The 27,981-nt window shown below is 46.9% G+C and overlaps 1 protein-coding gene across 1 annotated transcript in view; it reads left to right on the plus strand.

Moving 5' to 3' along the window:
• Window positions 1–375: 375 nt before the first annotated feature.
• Window positions 376–27,981, plus strand: part of CORO2A (coronin 2A) — a 233,507-nt gene continuing 205,901 nt past the window's right edge. Inside the window, exons 1-2 of the mRNA XM_038769942.1 lie at window positions 376–394; window positions 6,014–6,182. The gene's annotated coding sequence lies outside the window, so the exon portion shown is untranslated. The remainder of the gene's footprint in view (window positions 395–6,013; window positions 6,183–27,981) is intronic.

The raw sequence follows: 27,981 nt of genomic DNA on the forward strand, positions 1-27,981 counted from the left end.
CCGTGGGTTTGGGGCTCCGTGGGGTTGATACTTAAGAGATCCCAAGGCAGCACCGGGTTGCCGAGCCAAGCAGCCCCTGGGAACGGGAACTGAGCTTTGAGAGCACCGTGCAGCTCTCCGAATCCTACCCACTCCCACCCTCCCACCCACCTCTGCTTCTCCTGGGGTCACTGAGGCAGCCTAGCTGGTTCTACCATCCCCGCTAAACTCCCTCTCCCCTCTGCCAGTCCCCAGGCTCCGTCATGGCAAGCATTCCCCTGTGAGATTCTGCGGCTCCCTCGTCCCTGAGGTAAAGAACTACTTTTTCAAAAACATTCTGGACCGTGAGCCCGCTGTTGGGCAGGAACCGTCTCCATCTGTTGCCGACTTGGACTTCCCAAGCGCTCCGCACACGGTAAGCGCTCCGTAAATACGACTGAATGCAAGAATGAATGAATTTATCCTCCGATAATTAGATTCCGTGGGGGGCGAAGAGGGAGCAGGCTGGAGGGAGATTTGGGCGGATCGCTGAACTTCAATCCGGTCTGAGAAGCCTTGCCAAGGCAGGTCATCACAGAGGTTGTGAGGGGAGGCTAGTAACAGGGGGGTGCAGAATAATAATAATAATAATAATAATAATTGGCATTTGTTAAGTGCTTACTATGTGCAAAGCACTGTTCTAAGCGCTGGGGAGGATACAGGGTGATCAGGTTGTCCCACGTGGGGCTCACAGCCTTAATCCCCATTTTACAGATGAGGGAACTGAGGCCCAGAGAAGTTAAGTGACTTGCCCAAGATCACCCAGCAGACATGTGGTGGAGCGGGATTCGAACCCATGATCTCTGACTCCAAAGCCCGGGCTCTTTCCACTGAGCCACGCTGCTTCAGAAGCCCCAGGCTTAACTACTCCAGGCTGGTCGCTCCGGATGTGCTTTTTTATGGTATTCATTCATTCATTTATTCATTCATTCAATCGTATTTATTGAGCGCTTACTGTGTGCAGAGCACTGTACTAAGCTCTTGGGAAGTCCAAGTTCGCAACATATAGAGACGGTCCCTGCCGAACAGCGGGCTCACAGTCTAGAAGGGGGAGACAGACAACAAAACAAAACATATTACAGCTTTGCACATAGTAAGCGCTTAACAAATGCCAACATGATTATTATTATATTAACAAAATAAAATAAATAGAATGAATATGTACAAATAAAATAAATAAATGGAGTAATAAATACGTACAAACATATATACATATATACAGGTGCTGTGGGACGTGGTACCTGTTAAAGGCTTACTATGTGGTAGGCATTGTACTAAGCGCCGGGGTAGATACAAGCTAATCAGGTTGCACGCAGTCCCTGTCCCACCTTGAGCTCACAGTCTTAATCCCCATTTTACAGCTGAAGGAACTGAGGCACAGAGAAGTTAAGTGACTTGCCCGAGGTCACACGGCAGACAGGCGGTGGAATAGGGATCAGAACCCGGTCCTTCTGACTCCCAGAATCGTGTTCTATCCACTAGGCCATGTGGCTTTTAATAGTAATACTAATAACGGTGATATTGGTTAAGCACTTACTGTGTGCCAAGCACTGTGCTAAGCACTGGGGCAGGTACCAGATCACCAGATCGCGACACAGCCACTGCTCCTCATCAGACTCACATTCTAAGTAGGAAGAACAGGTACTGAACCCCCATTTTACTGATGAGGAAACTGAGGCCCAGAGAAGTGAAGTGACTTGGCCAAGGTCACACAGCGAACAAGTAGCAGAGCCAAGATGAGGTAATCAGACTCCCAGGCCTGTGCTGCTCCTTAAGCCACAGTGCTCATTTTCATATTGGGATAGGGAATAGCAGGGATGAGGTTGCTAGGGAAATAATGATTGTTTATTATTATTATTATTATTATTATTATTATGTGCCGTCGAGTCGTTTCCGATTCATAGTGACTCCGTGGATATACTTTCTCCGGAACGTCCTGTCCTCTGCCATAATCCAGAAACTTTCTAACTGTTCGTTTACTTCTTCTGAAGCCAACGCTGGGCTTCCCCTTCCCTTAGCCCGAGGCCCGGGGTTTCAACCCCTTAAGCCCCTGCTTTTCTCTGGCCCTGGTATTCGGATACGGCTAAACCCCTCAGATACCTCCAGTCGCTCCTCATTTCCTTCTGCGTCAAGCAAAAACTCCTCAGTTGGCTTCAAGGCCCGCCACCAGTTCACTCCATCCTCCATCAAAGCCCTGCTAAAATCACACCTCCTCCAAAGGCCTTCCCTGACTAAGCCCTCATTTCCCCGTTCGTTCGGTCGTGTTTATTGAGCGCTTACTGTGTGCAGAGCCCGGTACTAAGCGCTTGGGAAAGCTCCATACGACAATAAAGAGCGACGTTCCCTGCCCACGAGCTACCTAGCCTCCCCTCTGTGCACCTGGATCTGTGCCACTCAGGCGTTTTGATATTCACGTCACCCCCAGCCCCACGGCACTTTTATATACAGGGCCCACTTGTAATCGATTTTAATGCCTGTCATCCCCTCTAGACTGCTGAGTTCCTTTTGGGCATGGATCGCGTGTACCAATCGCATTGTACTCTCCCAAGTGCTTAATACAGTGCTTGACACACAGTAGGTGCTCAATAAATACCGTCGATTGATTGAAGGGAAAGCAGGAGGACTAAGAAGAGGAGGAGTTCCCAAGTCCTAGGGCAATTACTTGATGGTATCAAATTATTTTGGTGAGAAAGTTGACTGAGGGACAAGTAAGAGAGGAGCAATGAAAAGGGGTAGAGGGTCAGAGTGGCCCTGGAGGAGTGAATCCACATTATTTCTGAAGTCAAGAGCTCAACCACTACTAAACTGGAGCACTGGGCGAATCCTGATTGTCACTGCAAGCAGGGAAGGAGAAAGGAAGGGAAGGAGAGAAAAGAAAGGGAGATAGTAAATTTGAGGGCCGTGGGTTGATTCAGTGCTATTTGGTGCTTCAGATTTTGTAGAGGCAGAGAGGGGTGGTTTTTAAATGAGAATTACTGAAAGATACTGCTATGATGGTAAAAATAAAAGGCAGACCAATTATATTTCAAGAGCTTTAAAAGCACGAAGGTTTGGAGCCCTCTTCCTGTTCCCCCTTCACAGTTTTCTCAGAGGGATTGTCCTTCGGGGTGCTAATGTCAATCAGTCATATTGATTGAGCGCTTACTGTGTGCAGAGCACTGTAGTAAGCGCTTGGGAGAGTACGGTATAACAGAGTTGGCAGACACGTTCCGTACCCACAGCGAGCGTAATGTGAACAGGGTATCTTTCCCCCCGGTAAGGCCTGATTATCATCTCTTCAAGGTGATCTCTTCAAGACTGCCATCTCTTCTTCTCCCAGTAAACTCCAGTTCAGGGCCTTATCGAAGGCACCTCTCCTCCAAGAAGCCCTCCCTCTCCTCTTCCACTCCTTTCTGCGTCGCCCTGACTTGCTCCCTTCATTCATCTGGAGAAAGCAAGCCCGACTTAGTCGAAAGAGCACAGGCTTGGGAGTCGGAGGACATGGCTTCTATATGTTGCCAACTTGTACTTCCCAAGCGCTTAGTACAGTGCTCTGCACACAGTAAGCGCTCAATAAATACGATTGAATGAATGAATGAAATGGCTTCTAATCCCAGTTCCGCCACTTGACTGCCGTGTGACCTTGGGCAAGTGACTTAACTTCTCTGTGCCTCAGTTGCCTCATCTGTAAAATGGGGTTTAAGACCGTGAGTCCCACGTGGGACAACCTGATTACCCTGTGTCTACCCCACTGCTTAGAACAGTGTTTGGCACATAGTAAGCGCTTAACAAATACCATAATTGTTATTATTATCTCCCCCTCTATACCGTGAGCTTGTTGTGGGCAGGAATTTGTCTATTTGTTGTTCTGTTGTACTCTCCCACCCGCTTCGTCCAGTGCTTTGCACACAGTAAGCACTCAATAAATACGACTGAATGAATGAATCCTCTCTCCCATCCCCGCAGCACATTTGTACATATATATCTATAATTTCTTTATTCATTCATTTATTTCTCTTAACGTCTGTCTCCCCTTCTAGACTGTGAGCTCATCATGGGCAGGGAATGTGTTTGTTGTTCTGTTGTACTCTCCCACCCGCTTAGTCCAGTGCTTTGCACACAGTAAGCACTTAATAAATGCGATTGAATGAATGAACCCTCTCTTCCATCCTCTCAGCACATTTATATATATATATATATATATATAAAACTTCTTTACTCATTCATTTATTTCTCTTAATGTCTGTCTCCCCTTCTAGACTGTGAGCTCATCATGCGCAGGGAATGTGTCTGTTTGTTGTTCTGTTGTACTCTCCCACCCGCTTAGTCCAGTGCTTTGCACACAGTAAGCACTCAATAAATACGACTGAATGAATGAATCCTCTCTCCCATCCCCGCAGCACATTTGTACATATATATCTATAATTTCTTTATTCATTCATTTATTTCTCTTAACGTCTGTCTCCCCTTCCAGACTGTGAGCTCATCATGGGCAAGGAATGTGTCTGTTTGTTGTTCTGTTGTACTGTCCCACCCGCTTAGTCCAGTGCTTTGCACACAGTAAGCACTTAATAAATACGATTGAATGAATGAACCCTCTCTCCCATCCCCGCAGCACATTTGTATACATATATATATATATATATATATATATATTATATATATATATCTATAACTTCTTTACTCATTCATTTATTTCTCTTAATGTCTGTCTCCCCTTCTAGACTGTGAGCTCATCATGGGCAGGAATTTGTCTGTTTGTTGTTCTGTTGTACTCTCCCACCCTCTTAGTCCAGTGCTTTGCACACGGTAAGCACTCAATAAATACGATTGAATGGAATAATCCCCTCTCCCATCCCCGCAGCACATTTGTACATATATATATATCTATAACTTCTTTATTCATTCATTTATTTCTCTTAATGTCTGTCTCCCCTTCTAGACTGTGAGCTCATCATGGGCAGGGAATGTGTCTGTTTGTTGTTCTGTTGTACTCTCCCACCCACTTAGTCCAGTGCTTTGCACACAGTAAGCACTTAATAAATGCAACTGAATGAATGAACCCTCTCTCCCATCCCCTCAGCACATTTGTGTATATATATATATAACTTCTTTACTCATTCATTTATTTCTCTTAATGTCTGTCTCCCCTTCTAGACTGTGAGCTCATCATGCGCAGGGAATGTGTCTGTTTGTTGTTCTGTTGTACTCTCCCACGCGCTTAGTCCAGTGCTTTGCACACAGTAAGCACTCAATAAATACGATTGAATGAATGAACCCTCTCTGCTATCCCCGCAGCACATTTGTATATATATATATATATATATATATATATATATATATATATATATATATATATAACTTCTTTATTCATTCATTTATTTCTCTTAATGTCTGTCTCCCCTTCTAGACTGTGAGCTCATGGGCAGGGAATGTGTCTGTTCGTTGTTGTGGTGTGCTCCCCCAAGCGCTCAGTACAGTGCTCTTTACCCACAGTGAGTGCTCAGTAGATATGATTGAATGAGTGAATGAACGAATCTCTCAGCCACCTCTTGCCAAGGGGCAGCCTAGGTTGGTGGAGGATTAGACCTCAGCTGCTAGGTATCGCTCTGTCTCCACACCCTATGCTCATGAATATGCAGTCTTTCTGCAGAGATTTATATTTCTGCCGTTTACACAAAGGATCTCTCTCTCCCTCTCTCTCCTTCTCCCTCCCTTCCCTCCGCCTTCTCCCCCCTCCCATCTCTCTACCTCTCTCTGTTCCTCCCTCTCTCCTCTCCTCTTGTTCATTTAACTCAGTCCCCGCTCTACCAACCCCTGTATACACTGCAGTGCCTGCAAGCCTTTGCATGTGTGCATGTGTGAATCCGTGCTCTCTCACACACTGGCCGCCAGCACAGAGTTTTAAGGTGGCTTCTCTGTTGGACCCTCCCAGTTTGCCTCTGACAGCAGGGGAAAAGAGAAACACTTTCATCATGATTTATGAATGAACGTGACTCCGCTGTTCCTCCTCCAGCTTCTGCAAGGGGGACACTCGCCCTGCCTTCTAAACACCGCGGCACGACGGGTCTGGAGAGCCGGACAACGGGGAGAGAAAAGCTGGAGCAGAGAGGCGGGGGCTGCCGTGAAATCGGGAGACTGCAGATTGGGCTGGTTTGCTGACCCCTGGCTTCATCTCATCCAAGGTAGGCTACCTCCTGTAAAAAAAAGGATCGTGGTGATCGATGATGACGTGATGGTGGTGGTGGTGATGATGGTGATAATAACGCTGAAGATGATGGCTGAAAGAACCCCTCCCTCCCCTCTCCCCCACCAATTTCTATCCCGCTGGCACCACTTTTTCCAAATTTCTGATTCCAGGGGAGAGCAACTGAAATAAAGGAGCCGAACAGTTTGGGGCTTTTGGAGGTTGTCCCGGAAGTTTGGGTCCATCTGCTGTTGTTGCGTTCTGGAGACGGGAGGGTGAGGGAGGAGGGAGTGGAAGGAGCGCAAAGCTCTGCATTGTCCAAGGAAAGAAAGCGCAGGCCCTGTAGGTCACTGGAAAGGAGATAAGAGTTGCGTTTCTGGCCCTCACTCACAGGACACCCTGCCCACTCTCTCACTTGTTCTGAGCCAAGCCACATCTAGGAGGTATCATGCTGCTCTTGATTTCTCCATTGCCTCATCTTCCCTGGGGTGGAGGGGGTAGGGGCACTGACTTTCTGGCGAACACATTTCTCTGTGGTTTCTGTGACCTAATGTGGTAGAACAGGTGCAGCCCCGAGGCATAGAAGGTATTGAAATTTGGGCAAGACGCTGGGGGGTCTGAGATCCAGGGAACGGGCCTCTGTTCCGCTACGGGACTGAGGCCGATCCAGTTCTGAAATGACCCTCAGATGGAGCCACTTTGACCTCAGTCTGGATTTCAGGAGGCGTTGCTGCTTGACTGGGTTTGGGAAGGGGGAGAACCGTGCCAGAAAGGCCCGGGCTTACCACTTAAGCAATTGGCATTCATTTCACCATGCTGAGCAGAGGACTCTTTCTGCTGTGTCACTGCTCTCTGCATTAACCTGGATGGCCGAGGGAGCGCAGGTGCACTCGGTAAACTCTACATGCCGTTTACCTCACTCGTGTCAAAACAACGTTGGAAGCACCGCCAGGATCTGACAGGAAAATAAACAAAGCAGAAGTCAGGTGTGAGCTGTCCCTTCCCCTTTAGCAGTTGTATGCAGACTTTCCAAGCCTCTGTCCCCGTGCCCGCCAGATTCCTCTCGATTCCGTTGATTTAAAAACCCGGACACACAGGAGCAGTGAGACCAGTCCTTTCGGGTCTTGGGCGTGTGAGCTCTCAGATTTGATCCCGTCTAACCAATTTCTTCTTTCCCATATGAGCTTTCCTGGAGGGTTTACTCTGAGGCTCTGAAAATGGCTTTTCCAGCAACGTACGAAGTGGAGAGTCTAGAAAAGGTATCCGGATCCCAAGGGAGGCCCAGAGAGCCTGCCAGGAGACCTTTGAAACCAGCAATTCCATTCTGGTGGTGGAGTTTCACTGAAAAATCATGCGGCACTGTTCCATTCCACGTATGAATGGAAAAGGAGAATGCTACTTTTCCTTTCATTGGTTCATCGCAAAATGAGCCTTTAAAATGCTCTCCTTAGATTTCCTGTTGTACGTGATGGCATTTACTAAGCGCTCACTATGTGCCACGCACCGTGCTAAGTGCTGAGGTAGATATGGGATAATCACATCAGGTACAGCCCCTGTCTTAAAGGGTGCTCAAAAGTCTAGGAGGCAGGAAATTCATAAATGAGGAAACGTAGGCCCAGAGAGGTTAAGGGACTTTCCTAAGGTCGCACGGCAGGCCGGGGGCAGAGCGGGGATTGGAAGGCCTTATCTCAAAATCCACCCCCTCCACGTGCACATAAAACTCCACTCCTCACAACTGATCAAAGCACTTGCCCCTTCCCTTCTTCCTTCCCTTACTGCAATCTTCAACTGTTCACTCTCCAATGGCTTCTTCCCCGCTTCTTTCAAACATGCTTACGTCTCCCCTTTCCTAAAATAACCTTCCCTTGATCCCACGGCTCCCCTCCAGTTATCATCCCATCTCCTTCCTACCATTCCACTCCAGGCTCCCTGAGCGAGTTGTCTACATCTGCTGCCTCCAATCCCTCTCCATCAGTTCTCTCCTTGAGCCCCTCCGGTCGGCTTCCTCCCCCTTCACTCCACTGAAACTGCCCTCTCAAAGGTCACATTTGATCTCCTTCTTGCCAAATCCAAAGGCCTCTCCTCCACCCTAATCCTCCCCGACTATTAAGGTGCCTTCGACGCGGTCTGACCACCTCCTTCTCCTGGAAACATTATCCAATCTTAGCTTCACTGACGCTGTCCTTTCCCGGTTCTCCTGTCTCTGTGGCCACTCATTCTCCGTCTCTTTCCTGGGCTCCTCCTCTGCCTCCCATCCCATAATAATGGCAGGCTCAGTACCGGGTCCCCTTCTATTATCCATCTACCCCCACTCCCTGGGAGAACTTATTTGCTCCCCTGGCTTCAACTGCGATCTCCAAGTTGATGATGCCCAAATCTATGTCTCCAGCTCTGATCTCTCTCCTTCTCTGCACTCTCCTATTTCCTCCTGCCTTCAGGACGTCTCCACTTGGATGTCCCGCCAACACCTCAAATTTCCCCTGTCCAAAACAGAACTCCATATCTTCCCACCCAAACCCTGTCCTCCCCGTGACTTTCCCATCACTGTAGACAGCACTACCATCCTCCCTGTCTCACAAGCCCGTAACCTTGGTGTTATCCTCAAATCATCTCTCTTATTCAACCTGCACATTCATTCATTCAGTCGTATTTACTGAGCGCTTACTGAGTGCAGAGCACTGTACTAAGTGCTTGGAAAGTACAGTACAGCAAATAAAGAGAGACAATCCCTGCCCACAATGGGCTCACAGTCTGGCAGGGTAGGGGGGGAGACAGACATCAAAGCAAATAAACAGGCATCAATATAAATAAATAAAATTATAGATATATGCATATATTCCTAAGTGCTGTGGGGCGGGGAGGGAGGGGGAAGAGCAAGGAGAGCGAGTCAGGGCAAAGTGGAAGGGAGTGGGAGCTGAAGAAAAGTGGGGCTTAGTCTGGGAAGGCCTCCTGGAGGAGGTGCGCCTTCAGTAGGTCTTTGAAGTGGGGGAGAGTGATTGTTTGGCGGATTTGAGGGGCGAGGGCGTTCAAGGTCAGAGGAAGTATGTGGGCCAGGGGTCAGAAGCGAGACAGGTGAGAAAGGTCAGCACCAGAGGAGCGGAGTGTGCGGGCTGGGACGTAGAGGGAGAGAAGGGAGGTGAGGTAGGAGGGGGCAAGGTGATGGAGAGCTTTAAAGCCAATAGTGAGGAGATAGCCTTCACAAACTATCTTCTGGGGAAGCATGAAGCAGGTGACCCCTCTGAGGAGGTGTGATAGAAAAGGGCCCGTTTATCTTAGATTGCAACCCCTTCTTTCTGGCTCAGTCTCAGGAAATAAGAACCCCATAGGAGGGATGAATAGCGTTTTCAAGAATGTCCAGTGGAATGTGATGGGTCTATGTCATAGTTTCTTCCTCCCCGTGGATTCTATGCTTTTCTAGCTAAAACCTCAGCCCTTTACTTCTCTTTTCTCTGAACAGCAAAGTCACAGGCTTTTCATGATTTCCCCCTCCTGAGGCAGCTGCTCAGCAAACTGCTGTCTCAGTGGGTCACAAACGGGCGTAAGCAATGGACTGATACAGTTCACTAAGGTGGATTAGGTGGATTAGGATCCCTCCCCAGCCCAGGAGCTGGATGTCTGGGAAGGCTAAGCAGGCCAAAAGATCCGTCACTGTAGCTGTCTTTTCGTCTTCATTTTTTCTCTAGGGTGGAGTCTTTGACCAAGAGAGCCCTGAAGCTACATTTGTCTCTCATCCTGCTGCAGTGTTCATATAATCTAATTATGGTTTCCGAAACAAGTTTTGCAGCCATCCGGCAAATCATTAATGCCGGAGGCTGGAGCCAGGGTGGAGTCGGTTTGTCCCAGAAATATTATCTCAGCAGAAAAAGAATGAGTAGTGATATGTGTAGAGAGAGTTGTGACATCACCGAAGTGACGGCATTTTCTGGAGGTGAGAGAGGGACGGGGGTTAGGCTTCCACTGGGGCAGGGTCACTGATCCATCATCAGGAGGAAGGAAAAGTCAGGAACGACACACAGAACAGAGACAGAAAAACAGTGGCAGAGAGCCAACGAGAAAGATGCAAACGGGGAGGGATGCACAGCCTTGCTTCTAGAAAAAGGGAAAACTATCCCCACCCCACTTATTTGTAAGGAGCAGAGCGCTGTGGGCAGAAGAAGGGCTTTAGAGACTTGGAAGCAGCTGAGTACAAGGGCTGGGAGAACTGGAGCACTCTGGATTGTAAATTCACTGTGGGCAGGGATTGTGCCTACCAACTCTGTCGTTTGGTACTCTCCCAAGCGTTTAGTACAGGGTTCTACACATAGTAAGCGCTCAATGAACAGCACTGATTGCTCAGACCCACGTTAGCAGCTCCTGCCCCCTCCATCTCATCCCAGCCTTCCTGGCGCTTACCGGGCGCTGGATGGGTGGGAATGTTGCTGGCAGGTGGGTTCATGAGAGGTGGAGATAATAATAATAATGATGGCATTTATTAAGCGCTTACTATGTGCAAAGCACTGTTCTAAGCGCTGGGGACGTTACAAGGACATCAGGTTGTCCCATGGGGGCCTCACAGTCTTAATCCCCATTTTATAGATGAGGGAACTGAGGCACAGAGATGTTAAGTGACTCACCCAAGGTCACACAGCAGACATGTGGCGGAGCCGGGATTCGAACCCATGACCTCGGACCCCAAAGCCCGGGCTCTTTCCACTGAGCCACGCCATCCAGTTCTAGAGCCCACATTCCTAGGGAAATTGGAGGTTCAGATCCCATCATCGTACTCACCCTTAGGACGTAGCCGTTCTAGTCTTGTGGGCAAGTTGGCATTTTGCTCAGCAGGAGTTGCGGAGGGTGAAAGAGGTATGTGGTTAGATGGCCAAGGCCGTGAGCTGGGTCCCCCTGGTTTAAATTTCAGTTACGTGCCGATTGGCATTCCTCTGGTTAAGCTATCTTTAAATCGATCCAACCTGATCCTCTTTTTCCCATCAGGAGGGTACAGACAACCCAGTTTGCCTCGAGCCTATCTCCTGGATTTTAACCTTGAGCCAACACCCTCTGGGGCCCCTGGCATTACGACTTCCCTTTGCGCCGAAAAACAACGTGGAGACATTCAGGGTATGGAATGGGAGAAGGAGGCCTCTGTGCATTTGACAGAATCACCCACCACTTGCGGTTTCCAGCCTGTTCTCAGGTGTGTCCCAGTCATAGCATAGCCACTATTGCCCTGATTTATTATTGCCCTGATTTATTATTATAGTCAGCACTATGGGCCCACTGTAGAATCTACACTTTGGTAGTCTAAATGAAGGGACAAGATGTGGGAGAACTCAGGGTGGGGCTGAAGACAAGAGGTGGAAGACCCCCCCAAAAAAGTCAGAGTGGGGGGAAATGATAGTAATAATAATGATGATGGTATTTGTTGAGTGCTTACTAGGTGCAAAGCACATAGTCTGAAAACTATCGGGGGTGGCTGCCTGAGAGTCAGGCCCAGAGGGTCACAGGCAGAGCCTCTCGTCCTTATAATTTCTGGAACATTTACTTGGTGTTAAACGCGTGGATATGACCATGGTTCTGAAATCAGACCCCACAAAGCTGGGGAGGTTACAAGGTGATCAGGTTGTCCCACGGGGAGCTCACAGTCTTAATCCCCATTTTACAGATGCGGTAACTGAGGCACACAGTGGTGAAGTGACTTGCCCGAAGTCCCACAGCTGACAGTTGGCAGAGCGGGATTTGAACCCATGACCTCTGACTCCAAAGCCCGGGCTCTTTCCACTGAGCCATGCTGCTTCTCTTATAAGAATAAGTAGAAATAAGGATATAGTGAGAGAGAGAGAGAGAGGGAGAAAAGGAATGAGAAAGACAGGCAGAGGAGAGGGAAGGGGGGCAACAGTTAAGCCGACCAGAAACCGGGCCACCTGTGGAGGGCCAAAGGGACAGAAAGAGTGAGGTAAAAGGAAAGAGGAAGGGAAGGAAAGAGAGAAAAGAAAGGAGGGAGGGGGAAAGAGAATGAAGAAGGAGGTTAGGAAGAAGTAGAAGAGTAGAAGGGGACAGACAGATCTTTCTGTCTGAGCAAGCTTTGCGGCTACCCAGATCGGGACGGCTGCCACCCCTGTGCTGCCCGCGGTGCCATGGAGGGGCTCTTTGCTGGTATATACTGGGCTCTCAAAGCACATCAGCCAGCTTCCAAGCCCCAGCCCCTACACAGCATGTGGGTGTTGGGGATGGCTGCCCTTATAATTATATGCAATAATCCTTATAATTTCTTGAACACTCGGTGCTAAACGCATGGATATGAACATCGTTCTGAAATCAGACCCTGAATCCGTCCCACACAAATCGCACAATCTATCTTAGTCCCGTTTGACAGAAGGGCACGGGCTGGGGAGCCAGAGGTCATGGGCTCTAATCCCGGCTCCGCCGCTTGTCAGCTATGTGACCTCGGGCAAGTCACTTAACTTCTCTGGGCCTCAGTTCCCTCATCTGCAAAATGGGGATGAAGACTGTGAGCCCCATGTGGGACAACCTGATTACCTTGTATCCACCCCAGTGCTTAGAACAGTGCTTGGCACATAGTAAGTGCTTAACAAATACTAACATTATTATTATTATGAAGAAACTGAGGCCCGGAGAAATTAGGCAACTTGTCCAAGGTCACACATTTATAATAATATTTGTTAAGCGCTTACTATGTGCCAAGCACTGTTCTAAATGCTGGGGGGGGGGGGATACAAGGTAATCAGGTTGTCCCAAATGGGGCTCACAGTCTTCATCCCCATTCTACAGATGAGGTAACTGAGGCCCAGAGAAGTGAAGTGATTTTCATTCAGTCGTATTTATTGAGCGCTTACTGTGTGCAGAGCACTGTACAAAGTGCAAGTGAAAGTGATTTGCCCGAAGTCACCCAACTGAGAAGTGGCGGAGCCGAGATTAGAACCCATGACCTTTGACTCCCAAACCCGAGCTCTTTCATCATCATCATCATCAATCGTATTTATTGAGCGCTTACTGTGTGCAGAGCACTGTACTAAACGCTTGGGAAGTACAAGTTGGCAACATATAGAGACAGTCCCTACCCAACAGTGGGCTCACACTCCACGCTCTCCATGCTGCTTCTCTACTTGCCACAGTAGGCAAGTAGCAGAACCGGCAATCAAACCCCGGTCTTCTGACTCACAATCCTGTGCTCTTTCCACCGGGCCATACTGGCTTATCACTCAGGCAGTGGTATTTATTGAGCTCTTACTGTGTTCAGAGGACTGTACTAAGCGCTTGGGAGAGTAGAGAGAGTTGGTAGACACGCTCCCTGCCCAAATGAGCTAACAGTCTTTACCTTTCCTTGCTCCTTCCCCCAAAGTTGGGGGAGGTTTGTGTGGGAACATCTCCTCCCCCTATCCACTGAAACATATCCCAAAGAACCTAAAGTAGGCATACATGAGGACTCGCCGATACTTGAATGATACCTTGGCTGGCAAGCTAAAGAAATCCTTATACATTTTACAGTTTTGGCGAAGTGGTTGAAATTGGTTAACTCTCTTTTTTTAGACAGCAGGTAAGCTTGACTGTTTTTCAATTTTAGATGCACTGTTCTTGCTAAAGCTCTGGTAATTCTGATGAATTCGCAAGTACTGTCATTGTTTTCCTGGATTCATTCATTCAATTGTATTTATTGAGCGCTTAGTGTGTGCAGAGCACTGTACTAAATGCTGGGGAAGTCCAAGTTGGCAACATATAGAGACGGTCCCTACCCAACAGCGGGATCACAGTCTAGAAGGGGGAGACAGACAACAAAACAAAACATATTAACAAAATAAAATAGAGTAAATATGTACAAATAAAATAGAGTAATAAATCAGTACAAACATATATACATATATACAGGTGCTGTGGGGAGGGGAAGGAGGTAAGGTGGGGGGGGGATGGGGAGGGGGAGGAGGGGGAGAGGAAGGAGGGAGCTCAGTCTGGGATGCAGTGGGGGTTTGATAGACTTGGAAAGATGGAGCCTGGAGAGCAGAGGCCAAGACCTTCTAATGTCCTTACATAACACTTCATTCATTCATTCATCCATCAATCATATTTATTGAGTGCTTACTGTGTGCAGAGCACTGTACTAAGCATTTGGAAAGTACAATTCGGCAATGGATAGAGACAATCCCTATCCAACAACGGGCCCACAGTCTAGAAGGGGGAGACAGACAACAAAACACAAACAGTAGACAGGCATCAGTAGCATCCAAATAGATAAATAGAACTACAGATATATACAATCATTCATAAAATAAATAGAATAATAAATATGTACAAATATACACAAGTGCTGTGGGGCGGGGAAAGGGGTAGAGCAGAGAGAGGGAGTGGGGTGATGGGGAGGGGAGGAGGAGCAGAGGGAAAAGGGGGTTCAGTCTGGGAAGGCCTCCTGGAGGAGGTGAGCTCTCAGTAGGGCTTTGAAAGGGGGAAGAGAGCTAGTTTGGCCGATGTGAGGAGGGAGGGCATTGCAGGCCAGGGAAAGGACGTGGGCCGGGGGTCGACGACGGGACAGGCAAGAACGAGGCAAAGTGAGGAGGTTAGCGGCAGAGGAGCGGAGGGTGCGGGCTGGGCTGGAGAAGGAGAGAAGGGAGGGGAGGGGGCGAGGTGATGGAGAGCTTTGAAGCCAGTAGGGAGGAGTTTTTGCTTGATTCGAAGGCTGACAGGCCACCACTGGAGATTTTTGAGGAGGGGAGTGACATGCCCAGAGCGTTTCTGTAGAAAGATAACACTGGCAGCCGAGTGAAGTATAGACTGAAGCGGGGAGGGACAGGGGATTGGGAGATCAGAAAGGATGCTGATGCAGTAATCCAGTCGGGATATGATGAGAGATTGTACCAACAGGACGATATCTTCAGTGCTTAATATTCTGAACTATTCTGTCCTGAGCCATATGGGGAGGGAAGGAGAGACTATTGTGTACGACCTTATGTCCAAAACTGAACTTCACAGCTTCCCTCCCACATCCTCTTTTCCCCGACTTTTCAATCACTCTTGACAACACCACCGCTCTCCCTGACAGTCAAACCCATAACCTGGACACCTCCGCTCACTTTCAACCCACAGATACACAGTCAGGCACCAAGCTTTGTCAGTTCTTTACAGCATCTCCAGAATCCACCCTCTCCATCCGGATGGCCGCCGGGCTGATCCAGACACTTGTCACATCCCATCTCGACCACTGCGCCAGCCTCCTCCCTGCCATCAGTCAATCTATCGTATTTATTGCATGCAGAGCACTGTACTAAGTGCTTGGGAGAGTACAATATAACAATGTTACAGACTACTTCACTCTGCTGCCCGGATCATCTCTCTAAAACAACATTTTGTTCACATCTGCCCGTTCCTCATAAACCTCCAATGGCTGCTCATTCCTTTGTTCATCAAGCAGAATCTCCTGACTGTTGGCTTTTAGGCACTCAATCAGCTCACTTCACTCTTCTTCTACTACATCAGCCCACGTGCTTCACTCTTCTCTAAAGCCAACCTACCCACTGGGCCGCCTTCTTGTCTCATTTGCTTTTGACACTTGCTTACTTCCTTCTTCTGGCCTTGGAACTCCCTCCCTCTGCACAAATTGCAGCCCACCACTCTCCATCTTCAAGGCCCTTCTGAAATCACATTTCAAGGTGGCTTCCATCATTAATCGCTCATCTCCCCACCCTATTTCCTCCCCTACTGGCACTTCAACACTTTACTGTACGTACTAAAGTACGTACTTTAGCGTACTTAATGCGCTTGAGTTCTCACCCCCTAAGCGCTCAGATACTCCTTCCTCTCCCCCCACTAGCGCTTACCTGTAATTTCTTTTAGTCTCTTTCTCTCCTACTAGATTGTAAACTCATTCATTCATTCAATCGTATTTATTGAGCGCTTACTGTGTGCAGAGCACTGTACTAAGCGCTTGGGAAGTACAAGTTGGCAACATGTAGAGATGGTCCCTACCCAACAACGGGCTCACAGTCTAGAAGGGGGAGACAGACAACAAAATAAAACATGTGGTCAGGTGTCAAGTCATCAGAATAGTGGTAAAGCTAGATGCACATCATTGACAAAATAAATAGAATACAAGTAAAATAAATAGAATAATTAATCTGTACAAACATATATACAGGTGCTGTGGGGAGGGGAAGGAGGTAGGGCTGGAGGAACACCTTGAGGGCAGAGATTATGTCTGCTAACTCTGTTGTATTTTACATTCTGGATCATAGTCCGTTGCCTAGCATTAAGCAACGCTCACCTTAGCACAGCTGTGCTGAGTGGGCCATGTGAAGGGAATAAACAACAGCAGGATACCCAAACAGCTGCTGTATGAAGAGCTGAAATTGGGAAAACCTAAAGCAGAAGACCCATTTTAAATGCGCAGTCAAACAAAGCCTCAGAGAATGTTGAATTCCAGGTGAAAACTGGGAGTCAACTAGTGAAGATAAACCTGTGTGGTACACTGCCATCATCAAGATGGGAGTGGTTCTCTGAGCAAAAGCTTTGCAAGAAAAGAGAAACAAGGGGGCAAACGGGAAAACAGCCTCAGGCACTGCAAACATTAAGCCCATCACCATAAAAAGGGCACCTTTTTGTGTGCCCACTATGGCCAGAATCACAGATCCACCCATTGGCCTTTTTAGCCGCACGCACATTAGTAGCAATGGCTGTGGTATTTGTTAAGTGCATATTGTGTGCCAGGCAGTGTACTAAGCAAATCAGATCGGACAAAGTCCCTGTCCCACGTGGGGCTCCCAGTATTAATCCCCATTTTACAGATGAGGTAACTGAGGCGCAGAGGATTGAAGTGATCATAGGTGAACTTCACTGTCAGTAGTGTCTCCTTTGATTTTATATATATATATATATATATATATATATATATATTTGGGCAAATATATATATATATATATATAATCAAAGAAGACACCATCATCATCATCATCATCAATCGTATTTATTGAGCGCTTACTGTGTGCAGAGCAATGTACTAAGCGCTTGGGAAGTACAAGTTGGCAACAACACCACTGACAGTGAAATTCACCTATGATCACTTCAATTCTCTGTGCCTCAGTTACCTCATCTGTAAAATGCTAACTCTATTGTGTATATATATATATATATATATATATAAATTAAAGGAGACACCATATATATATATATATATATTTGGGCAAGTCAAGGAGGGCAGATCTACTCTAGAGAAGCAGCGTGGCTCAATGGAAAGAGCACAGGCTTAGGAGTCAGAGGTCATGGGTTCAAATCCCGACTCCACCAATTTTCAGCTGTGTGACTTTGGGCAAGTCACTTCGCTTCTCTGTGCCTCAGTTACCTCATCTGTAAAATAGGGATGAAGACTGTGAGCTCCACTTGGGACAATCTGATCAGCTTGTATCCTCCCCGGTGCTTAGATCAGTGCTTTGCACTTGGTAAGCGCTTAACAAATGCCATTATTATTATTATTATTATTATTATTACTCTGACTTCAAAATAAATGAAGATACTTTCCCCTGGGGCAGGCAGTAGACTGTTGCTAAATGCAAGTCCTGCTTTGATCCTTGCATTCTCCCCTTCAGCTATGAGATCTGTTAAAAGGTGGTGGAAACAGTGGGCCTGAGCAGCCCTCCACATTCACTACCTCTTTCCTCCATGCCCAGCAGAACTGACGTTTCATGCTGACCCTGTGGAGGAAAAACTAAAAATGACTTATTTTGAGACATGAATTCATTGTCAGAAGGGTTTTTTTTAACCTTCCCGCCTCCCCAAATCAATCAATCAATCAATGGTATTTATTGAGCACTTACTGTGTGCCGAACACTGTACTAAGTGCTTGGGAGAGTACAGTACACACCCCCTTCTAGACTGTGAGCCCACTGTTGGGTAGGGACCGTCTCTATATGTTGCCAACTTGTACTTCCCAAGAGCTTAGTACAGTGCTCTGCACACAGTAAGTGCTCAATAAATGAGTACGATTGATTGATTGATTGATTGATTGATTGTCTGTCTCCCCCTTCTAGGCTGTGAGCCCGTTGTTGGGTAGGGACCGTCTCTATAAGTTGCCAACTTGTACTTCCCAAGCGCTTAGTACAGTGCTCTGCACACAGTAAGCGCTCAATAAATACGATTGAATGAATGGAGTTTAACTCCTCTTTTTTTATGCCAGGGAAAACCTTATTGAAGGCACATTTCCTTTGAGAGGCCTTCGAGGCCTTCCCTGACTAAGCCCTCCTTTCCTTTTTTCCCACTCTCTTCTACATCACCCTGACTTGCTCCCTTTATTCATCCCCCTCCCAGTCCCACAGCACTTATGTAAATATCTTTCATTTAGTTATATTAATGTCTTTCTCCCCCTGTAGACTGTAATCTCATTGTGGGAAGGGAGAGTGTCTGTTTATTGTTGTGTTGTACTCTCCCAGCCGCTTAATACAGTGCTCTGTATGCGATAAGCGCTCAGTAAATACCCTGGATTAATTGCAATTGCTGTACAGAAGCAGTGTGGCTTAGTGCACGGGCTTGGGATTTGGAGGTTGTGGGTTTAAATTCCTGCTCCAGCTTTGTGACTCTGGGCAAGTCACTTAACTTCTCGGTGCCTCGGTTACCTCGTCTGTAAAATGGGGATTTAAGACTGTGAGCCCCACGTGGGACAACTTGATAACCCAGACAGTGCTCAGAACATAGTAAGTGCTTAACAAATACAATTATTATTATTATTATTACTATTATTTGTGGGACTGAAGCCTCCTCCATTTCCTAAAGGAAAACCCTTCTTTCTGTTGTCTCTAGGTGGTAGTTGAACCTGTGCCCAAAAGCTGAACAGTTCCAGACCATTGTCACTCCCCTGGCCCATCCAGGAGCAAATTATGCCAATTAATTCCCTGTCTTCTCCAAAGTGGCAGCAGCAGTTACAAACAAATAGGAACAATCCTGCTCTGAGCAGTAGCTCAGATGGCATCAGCTGGCTCCCTCTTTTACATCTCGCTTTGTCCTGCCAACCTTTCAGTCCATGGTATTTATTTCTTTACTTGTCAGTCAATGTATTTATTGAGCACCTACTGGTGCAGAGCACTGTAAGCGCTTGGGAGGGTACAGTAGAACAGTAAACAGATACATTCCCCGCCCACAATGAGCTTACATTTAAATAATTTATTTTCATGGTATTTGTTAAGTGCTTAGTAAGTGCCAGGCCCTGTAGGATGCACTGGGGTAGATACAAGATCATCAGATTTGGACCCAATCCATTTCCCACATGGGATGCCCGGTCTTAATCCCCATTTTCCAGATTAGGGAATTAAGGCACAGAACAGTTGGGTGACTTGCCCAGGGTCACCCAACGCCTGTGCTTACTCCGTGCTGAGCACTGTATGAATTAATGGTATTTATTGAGCGCTTACTGTATACAGAGCACTGTAGTAAAGTACTCGAGAGAGGACACATAACAGAGTCGGGAGATATGTCCACAACAATCTTAGAATCTAGCAGGGGAGATTGACAATAGTATAAATAAATAAATTACGGATATGGACATAAGTGCTGTGGAGCTCATGGAGGGGTGATAAAAGGAAGCAAATCCAAGTGTAAGCGAGGAGGCGGATGCAGTAGGAAGCATTTGGGTGAGAAGAACAGGAAGTAGATTTCTGCCTTCAGGGAATTTGTAATCTGGTGGGGTAGATATTACAATAGACTATAGGTTGAGGGATCAATCAATGGGTTTTTTTTGAGCATTTATTCAATCATATTTATTGAGCGCTTACTGTGTGCAGAGCACTGTACTAAGCATTTATGGTGTGCAGAGTCCTGTACTGAGCACTTGGGAGAGTACAACACTATAGAGTGGCAGACATGATCCCTACCCTCAAGAAGTTTACAAATAAAGACATATACATAAGTGTTGTTGGGTGGGTTTATTGGGATTACTGGGAAATTCAGGACCTTCCCTCCCAGCAGCTGGCTGAGAAGCAGCATGGCGGTCCGGGAGTCAAAAGACCCGGGTTCTAATCCTGACTCTGTCACTGCCCTGCCATGTGACCTTGGGCAAGTCACCTCACTTCTCAGTGCTGTAGTTTCTTCATCGGTAAAATGGGGATTAAATACCCATTCTCCCTGTTACTTAGGCTACGAGTCCCATTCTTCCCTCATAACATCTGTGCATCTAGACTGTGAGCCCATTGTTGGGTAGGGACCGTCTCTATTTGGTGGCAACTTGTACTTCCCAAGCGCTTAGTACAGTGCCCTGCACACAGTAAGTGCTAAATAAGTATGATTGAGTGGATGAATGAATGAATAAATACAATTGAATGAATGAATGAGAGTTGGCAGAGACGTTCCCTGCCCACAAGTCATATGACTTCATTCATCCATTCAATTGTATCTATTGAGCGCTTACTGTGCACAGCGCACTGTACTAAGAGCTTGGAAAGTACAATAGAGCAATAAAGAGAGACAATCCCTGCCCACAACGGGCTTACAGTCTAGTCTACTCCATTGTGTAGCTTCCCCAAATCACATTTTTAACAAGATATTGACAGAGCGTCTAATAACAGCTCTCCCAGTTTCAAAATACACTAGAAGTCGACAGTCATATTGGTGGCTTAAACCAAATTTGCTTCTCACCTAAATTCACACCCCTCCTCACATCCTAAATCTGTAGCTGTGCTTTCAAACCGTGTTTTGGGGTTCAGCAGACTTTTTTGCATGGCTAATGATTTAAATCGAAACCATTCTAAAATGTGCAATAATTTAATCAGGGGCGCTGAGTAATTAGAAGGGAACGGAGTCAAAATGTATATAGTTATCCTTCATATTAGAAGAAGACACCGCTGCCCGTGAAATTCACCTCTGAGTGCAGATGGGGCTGAAAAGTTCAGTGCAGGATGATGATGGTTATGATCGTAGTATTTGTTAGCGTTCTAAGCACAGGGGTAGATACAAGCTTGTATTCAGTCCCTGTCCCATGTGGGGCTCACTACATAAGTAGGAAGGAAAAGAGTTACGGGACAGACCTGGGAATCAGGAGGCCCTGGGTTCGAATTGCGGCTCCGCCATTTGTCTGCTGTGTGACCTTGGGCAACTAACTTAACTACGCTGGGCCACAGTTACCTCATATGTAAAATGGGAATGAAGACTGCGAGCCCCACGTGGGACACGGACTGTATCCAACCTGATTAGCTTGTATCTACCCCATTTCACTTCTCTTTGCCTCAGTTCCCTCATCTGGAAAATGGGGATTAAGATTGTGAGCCCCCCGTGGGACAACCTGATCATTGTATCTCCCTCAGCGCTTAGAACAGTGCTTTGCACATAGTAAGCGCTTAATAAATGCTATTATTATTATTATTATTAAAAGAGCACAGTCATTTACCCATAAACAGTAGGAGTCTCCCCAGTTGTAAATTACTCCTTGTTCCTGATGGTAACTTTAAGCCCCTCTAGAAAGAGGGCTAATCCTTTCAGAGTGCCTAATGTAAGCAGCATGTCCTAGTGGAAAGAGCACCGCCTCAGTTCCCCCATCTGCAAGTGGGGGTTCAATATCTGTTTATCCTTATGTGCTTTAATAATAATAATAATGATAGCATTTATTAAGCGCTTACTATGTGCAAAGCGCTGTTCTAAGCGCTGGGGAGGTTACATGGTGATCAGGTTGCCCCACGGGGGGGCTCACAGTCTCAATCCCCATTTTACAGATGAGGTAACTAAGGCACAGAGAAGTTAAGTGACTTGCCCAAAGTCACACAGCTGGCAATTGGCGGAGCTGGGATTTGAACCCATGACCTCTGACTCCAGAGCCCGGGCTCTTTCCTCTGAGCCATGCTGCTTCTCTAACTCTCCTCTACCCGGCAAAATTATATTTCCATCCTTATTGACACCTATGGCTTCTTTAACGCTGAACTTAACGTTGGAGATCCGTTGGAGATCGTTTCTTTAACGATCTCCTCAAACCCCCTGTTTCCCCAGTTCTCGCCCCTAATGCCCTGGAAACCTACTTCACTGAGAAAATCGACACTATGAGGCGTGATCTCCCTAAAATCTCTCCTGCCCCTCCGTAATGCTCCCATCTTTCCCTGCAGTATCTCAAGAGGAGATACTTGACCCCACAGCTCCCTCCAGTTATCACCCCATCTCCCCCCTACCATTCCTCTCCAAACTCCTTGAGTGAGTTGTCTACACCCGCTGTCTCAAGGGCCTCTCCTCCAATTCTCTCCTTGACCCCCTCCAATCTAGCTTTTGTCCCCTTCATTTCACAGAAACCGCCCTCTCAAGGGTCACAAATGACCTCCTTGCCAAATCCAGCGGCCTCTGCTCCTCCCTAGTCCTCCCTCGACCTCTCAGCTACCTCAGACCCCGTCAAACACCCCCGAAAACATTATCCAACTTCAGCTTCACCGACTCAGTCCTCACCTGGTTCTCCTACTATCGCTCTGGCTGCTCCTTTTCAGTCTCTTTCGCGGGCTCCTCTTCTGCCTTTCACCCCCTAACTTGGGTGTCCCTAAAGGTTCGGTTCGGGTCCCCTTCTATTCTCCATCTACACCCACTCCCTTGGAGAACTCATTTGCTCTTGGTTTCAACTACCACCTCTATGTGGGTGATTCCCAAATCTACATCTCCAGCCCTGATCTTTCTCCTTCTCTGCAATCCAGTTTTTCCTCCTCCCTTCAAGACACCTCTACTTGGACGTCCTGCCGGCCCCTCAGATTTAACATGTCAGAAACCGAACTCCTTATCTTCCCACAAACCCTGTCCTTCTCCTGACTTTCCCATCACTGTAGACAGCACCACCATCCTTCCTGTCCCACAAGCCCTTGACATTATTCTTGACTCCTCAGTGTAGCCTAGTGCCAAGAGCCTGGGCTTGGGTGTCAGAGGACATGGGTTCTAATCCCGCCTCCACCGCTTGTCTGCTGTGTAACCTTTGGCAAACCACTTAACTTCTCTGTGCCTCAGTTACCTCATCTGTAAAATGGGGATTAAGAACTGTGAGCCCCATGTGAGACAACCTGATTACCTCGTATCTACCCCAGTGCTTAGAACAGCGTTTGATTGATTAATTTTGTTTGATGAAGTCTTTTCCATCCTACTTAGACTGTGGGACCCGATTATCTTCTAGCGAATCCAGTGCTTAGAACAGTGTTTGGCATGTAGTGTGGATTTTAATGATGATAATAAACGTAATCACAGGCCAGTTTTGTAGTGCCCTGGGTTGGGGAGGGAGGGTACAGAGAGCTGAAGCTTCTGCCGAATCCCAAGCCGTTCTGACCACATCAGTAAATGCGCATAGTAAGCGCTTAACAAATATCATTATTATTATTATTATTCAACCCACATAATAATAATAATGGTATTTGTTAAGCGCTTACTATGTGCAAAGCACTGTCAGTCTATCACTATATCCTGTCAGTTCACCCTCCACATCACTAAAATCCATCCTTTCCTCTCCGTACCCATGTTAATCCAAGCTCTTATCCTATCCTGCCTTGATTACCGTAACAGCCTCCTTGCTGACCTCCCTGCCTCCTGTCTCTTCCCCACTCCAGTCCATACTTCAGTCCTCTGCTTGGATCATTTTTCTACAAAAAGCGTTCGGGACACGTTTCGCCACTCCTCAAGAAACTCCAGTGGTGGCCCATCGGCTTTAAAACACTCCACCACCTTGCCCCCTCCTATCTCACCTCACTACTCTCCGTCTACAACCCAGCCCTACACACTTTGCTCCTCTTAATGTCAACCTACTCACTGTACCTCCATCTTTTCTATCTGGTCACCTGCCTCTGGCCTGGAACGCTCTCCCTCTTCCTATCCCTCAGATAGTTACTCTCCCCACTTCAAAGCCTTATTGAAGGCCCGTTTCCTCCAAGAGGCCTTCCCTAAGTAAGCCTTCTTTTTCTTTTCTCCGACTCTCTTCCGTGTTGACCTGACTTGCTCCCTTTATTCGTCCAGCCCCACAGCACTTATGTATACACCCATAATATTTATATTAATGTCTGTCTCCCCATCTAGACTATAAGCTCACTGTGGGCAGAGAATGTGTCTGTTATATTGCACTCTCCCCGGAGCTTAGTACAGTGCTCTGCACACAGTAAGCACACAATAATTTTGATTGATTGATTCTTCTCCCTCCTACTTTAACTTTGGGCTACCTTCTAGCTAACCCAGTGCTTAGGACAGTGTTTGGCACACCGTTTGGATTTTAATGATGATAATAAATGTAGTCACAGGCCAGTTTTATAGTGCCCTGCGTTGAGGAGGGAGAGTAAAGAGAGCTGTAGCTTATGCCGAATCCTAAGCCAGTCTGACCGCATCAATAAAGTGCTGCTTCTCTACCTTCTGAGGAAGAATTATCCTAATTTGGAGGTCCAAATTTTGTGATGGCCTTCAAGACGGTGAGGATGAGGAGCAGCAAGGCCTAGTGGATAGAGCTTTAATCTGGGAGTCAGAAGGACCTGGGTTCTAATCCCGGCACTGCCACTTATCTGCGGTGTGTCCTTGGGTCAGTCACTTAACTTCTCTGTGCATTCATTCATTCAATCGTATTTATTGAGCGCTTACTGTGTGCAGAGCACTGTACTAAGCGCTTGGGAAGTACAAGTTGCACGTGCATCAACTGTGCATCAGTTGCCCCATCTCTAAAGTGGGGATGAATACCGTGAGCCTCATGTGGGACGTGGACTGTGTCTTACCTGGTGAAGCTTCAGTACAGTGCCTGGCACATAGTGAGGCGTGTCCTCTGAGTTTTCTATTCTTTCTTTCCTCCCACTTCAAGGGGAAAAAAGGCAGGGAGGCAGGAACTGAAACCCTCAGATAGTTCGTGGTGTTTATTCCACATTGATTCTTCTAAACTAGGTTTAGGCCCTCGCTGCCTTAGTTCGCTCATTTTTACAGTAGATGATATTCCCAGTGACGCATTTTAAAGGAAAGTTCCTTTCTAGGAAAGTTCCCTGAGTGATGCCAATATGGTTTGTGTGAGACACTGAGTGAGCTCTTTCAGTCTCATTTTAGGGTTTAATAGTTCACTAGATGCCTACGACGTGATTAGTTTTCATCAGGTCCCAGTGGATTTAAGGTGCAGTGGAAAATAACAATTAAAAGTTGTGCTAGGGCTCAACAGACAGTATCACCTTAGCTTTCTCTAGTTGGACTGCTAGCTGCAGGGCAGGGGCAAAGAAATTATTATTCTGTCCTTTGCAACTGAATGAGCCCTGCTCCGGTGGAGGAGGGAGAAGAAGAGGAGAGGGAAGAAATGCTTATTGGCAAAGGTAAAGATATGCAAAGTTCCCTGGAACTCATCACTTGAAGTCATTTCACATGCGCTGCTTTTTCTAGTTGGAGCCCGTGGAAAGCAAATGGCACGTCTAGTCCCTCCAAAGAGCCATGGAAGTATATGATCCAGGCATTGAGGTGGGTCATTTTTTTATAACCGTATTTGTTAAGTGCTTAGTCTGTGCCAGGCATCGGACTAAGCGCCGAGTAGATACAAGCTAATTAGGTTGGACACAGTCCATGTCCCACGTGGGGCTCATAAGTCTTTTAATCCCCATTTCGCAAATGAGGTGACTGAGGCACAGAGAAGTTAAACGATTTGCCCAAAGAAACACAGCAGACAGGTGGCAGAGCCGGGATTAGAACCCAGGCCCTCTGACTCCGAGGTCGGTTTTCTTTCCACTAGGCCACGATGTCTGTAACAAATAAATAAATAATCGATTCTTTTGAAATGTGGTGTTGGAGAAAGATTCTGTGAATGCCGTGGAGTGCCCGAAAAAACAAACAAATGGATTTTGGAGCAAATTAAACCAAAGTGGTCTTTGGAAGGCCAAATCACTTGACTTAGATTAGCATATTTTGGACACGTGATCAGGAGGACTAATTCTCTGGAGAAGACACTAATGCTAGGAAAAGTCTTTACTTCTATTTATTCTGATGACACCTGTTCACATGTTTTGTTTTGTTGTCTGTCTCCCCCTTCTAGACTGTGAGCCGGTTGTTGGGTAGGGACCGTCTCTATACGTTGCCAACTTGTACTTCCCAAGCGCTTAATACAGTGTTCTGCACACAGGAAGCCCTCAATAAATACGATTGAATGAATGAATGAATCCAAGGAAAACATGGAAGAGGCAGACCAGCAGCTAGATGGATAGAGACCATAACAACGATGACGGAAGAACCGTTGGAAAGGTTGCGGATGATGGCAGAGGACAGGACGTTCTGAAGAAAGTCTATCCATGGAGTCGTTATGAGTGGCAAACGACTCAACAGCACTTAATAATAATTGGTTAAGCGCTTAGTATGTGTCAAGCACTTTTATACAAGCAAATCAGGTTGGACGGAATCCCTGTCCCACGTGGGGTTCACAGTCTTAATCCCCGTTTCACAGAGGAGGTAACTTGAGGCACAGAGAGCATTTGAGTCACCCTTGCAGAGCCACTGTGCACGACCCCAACTCGGTTGCCGCTACATCTATTTCTCCTTCCCCCTAACTCCGCAGCCCCAAGGCCTGCACCTGCCCCCTTCCATCCACAGCAAAAGCTTGACTAATTAAGCTTACAATGATTATTGCAGGGCCAGTGAGTGTAGTTGCCATGAGGGAGCCAAGGGAATTGTCCCCTGTGCGATTAGCGCTGCAACAAGCCGCCCGCCAGTCAGTCTGGCATTGTCGGACAAATCTCCGGCTGTAGGTTTCCTCAAGGATCCGCTGAACCTTGCTATTGATGCTGCTTGCCCACTGCACTACTCATTCATTCATTCAATCGTATTTATTGAGCGCTTACTGTGTGCGGAGCACTGTGCTAAGCGCTTGGGAAGTACAAGTTGGCAACATATAGAGACGGTCCCCACCCAACAGCGGGCTCACAGTCTAGAAGGGGGAGAAAGCTCATGAGAAAGCTCTAGCTTGAAAGCTGCCTGGTGCTGAGTTGAGGACTCACCTTTGGCATTTCAATAGTTTCAGCTCTGGGAACTGAACAACGTGAGTCCCAGAATATAATAATAATAATAATGACATTTCTCCCCAATGCTTAATAAAGTGCTTGACACATAGTAGGTGCTTAAAAATACTATTATTATTATTATCGTGATGATGATGCTCCTTGTGGGCAGGGAACATAATAATACATAATAATAATGGCATTTATTAAGCACTTACTATGTGCAAAGCACTGTTCTAAGCGCTGGGGAGGTTACAAGGTGATCAGGTTGTCCCACGGGGGGCTCACAGTCTTAATCCCCATTTTACAGATGAGGTAACTGAGGCACAGAGAACTGAAGTGACTTGCCCAAAGTCACACAGCTGACAATTGGCGGAGCCGGGATTTGAACCCGTGACCTCTGACTTCAAAGCCCAGGCTCTTTCCACTGAGCCGCGCGCTGCTTCTCTAATGGATCGGATGATGGAATACTTGGATAATGAGAAGATTGTTGTGTATCTTCTTGTTCTGAATGGAATTCCCTTACTGTGCTTCAGCCTGAGGAAGAGAAGGACTTCAAAGGCCCAAACCACTCACCAGAGTTGGAGAATTGTGCTGAAGCCCTGACTGCCCCAGAGCAGTATTTTTAAGCATCTTTTTTTTTATATAGGAGTTACCATTAGCAGCTCTGAGACAGGGGAGGGTAAGGAAGAAAAATCTGTGGAGCCACAGAAACTTAAGCTATGATTTTTCCCTTTTAGTGGAGAAAAGAAAAAAGATGATAATTACACTTTGGATTTAGAAAGCCCCATTCTTCTAAATGATTATTTAGAAAGGCATGCTGTCATATCACTGTTCTCTTTTTCCCCCCGCTTCTTTCCTTTTTACCTCTCCTCTACTTCCTTTTCCCTTTTCCTT

Source organism: Tachyglossus aculeatus, chromosome X4, assembly GCF_015852505.1.
Source record: "Tachyglossus aculeatus isolate mTacAcu1 chromosome X4, mTacAcu1.pri, whole genome shotgun sequence".
Classification (NCBI taxonomy): Eukaryota; Metazoa; Chordata; class Mammalia; order Monotremata; family Tachyglossidae; genus Tachyglossus; species Tachyglossus aculeatus.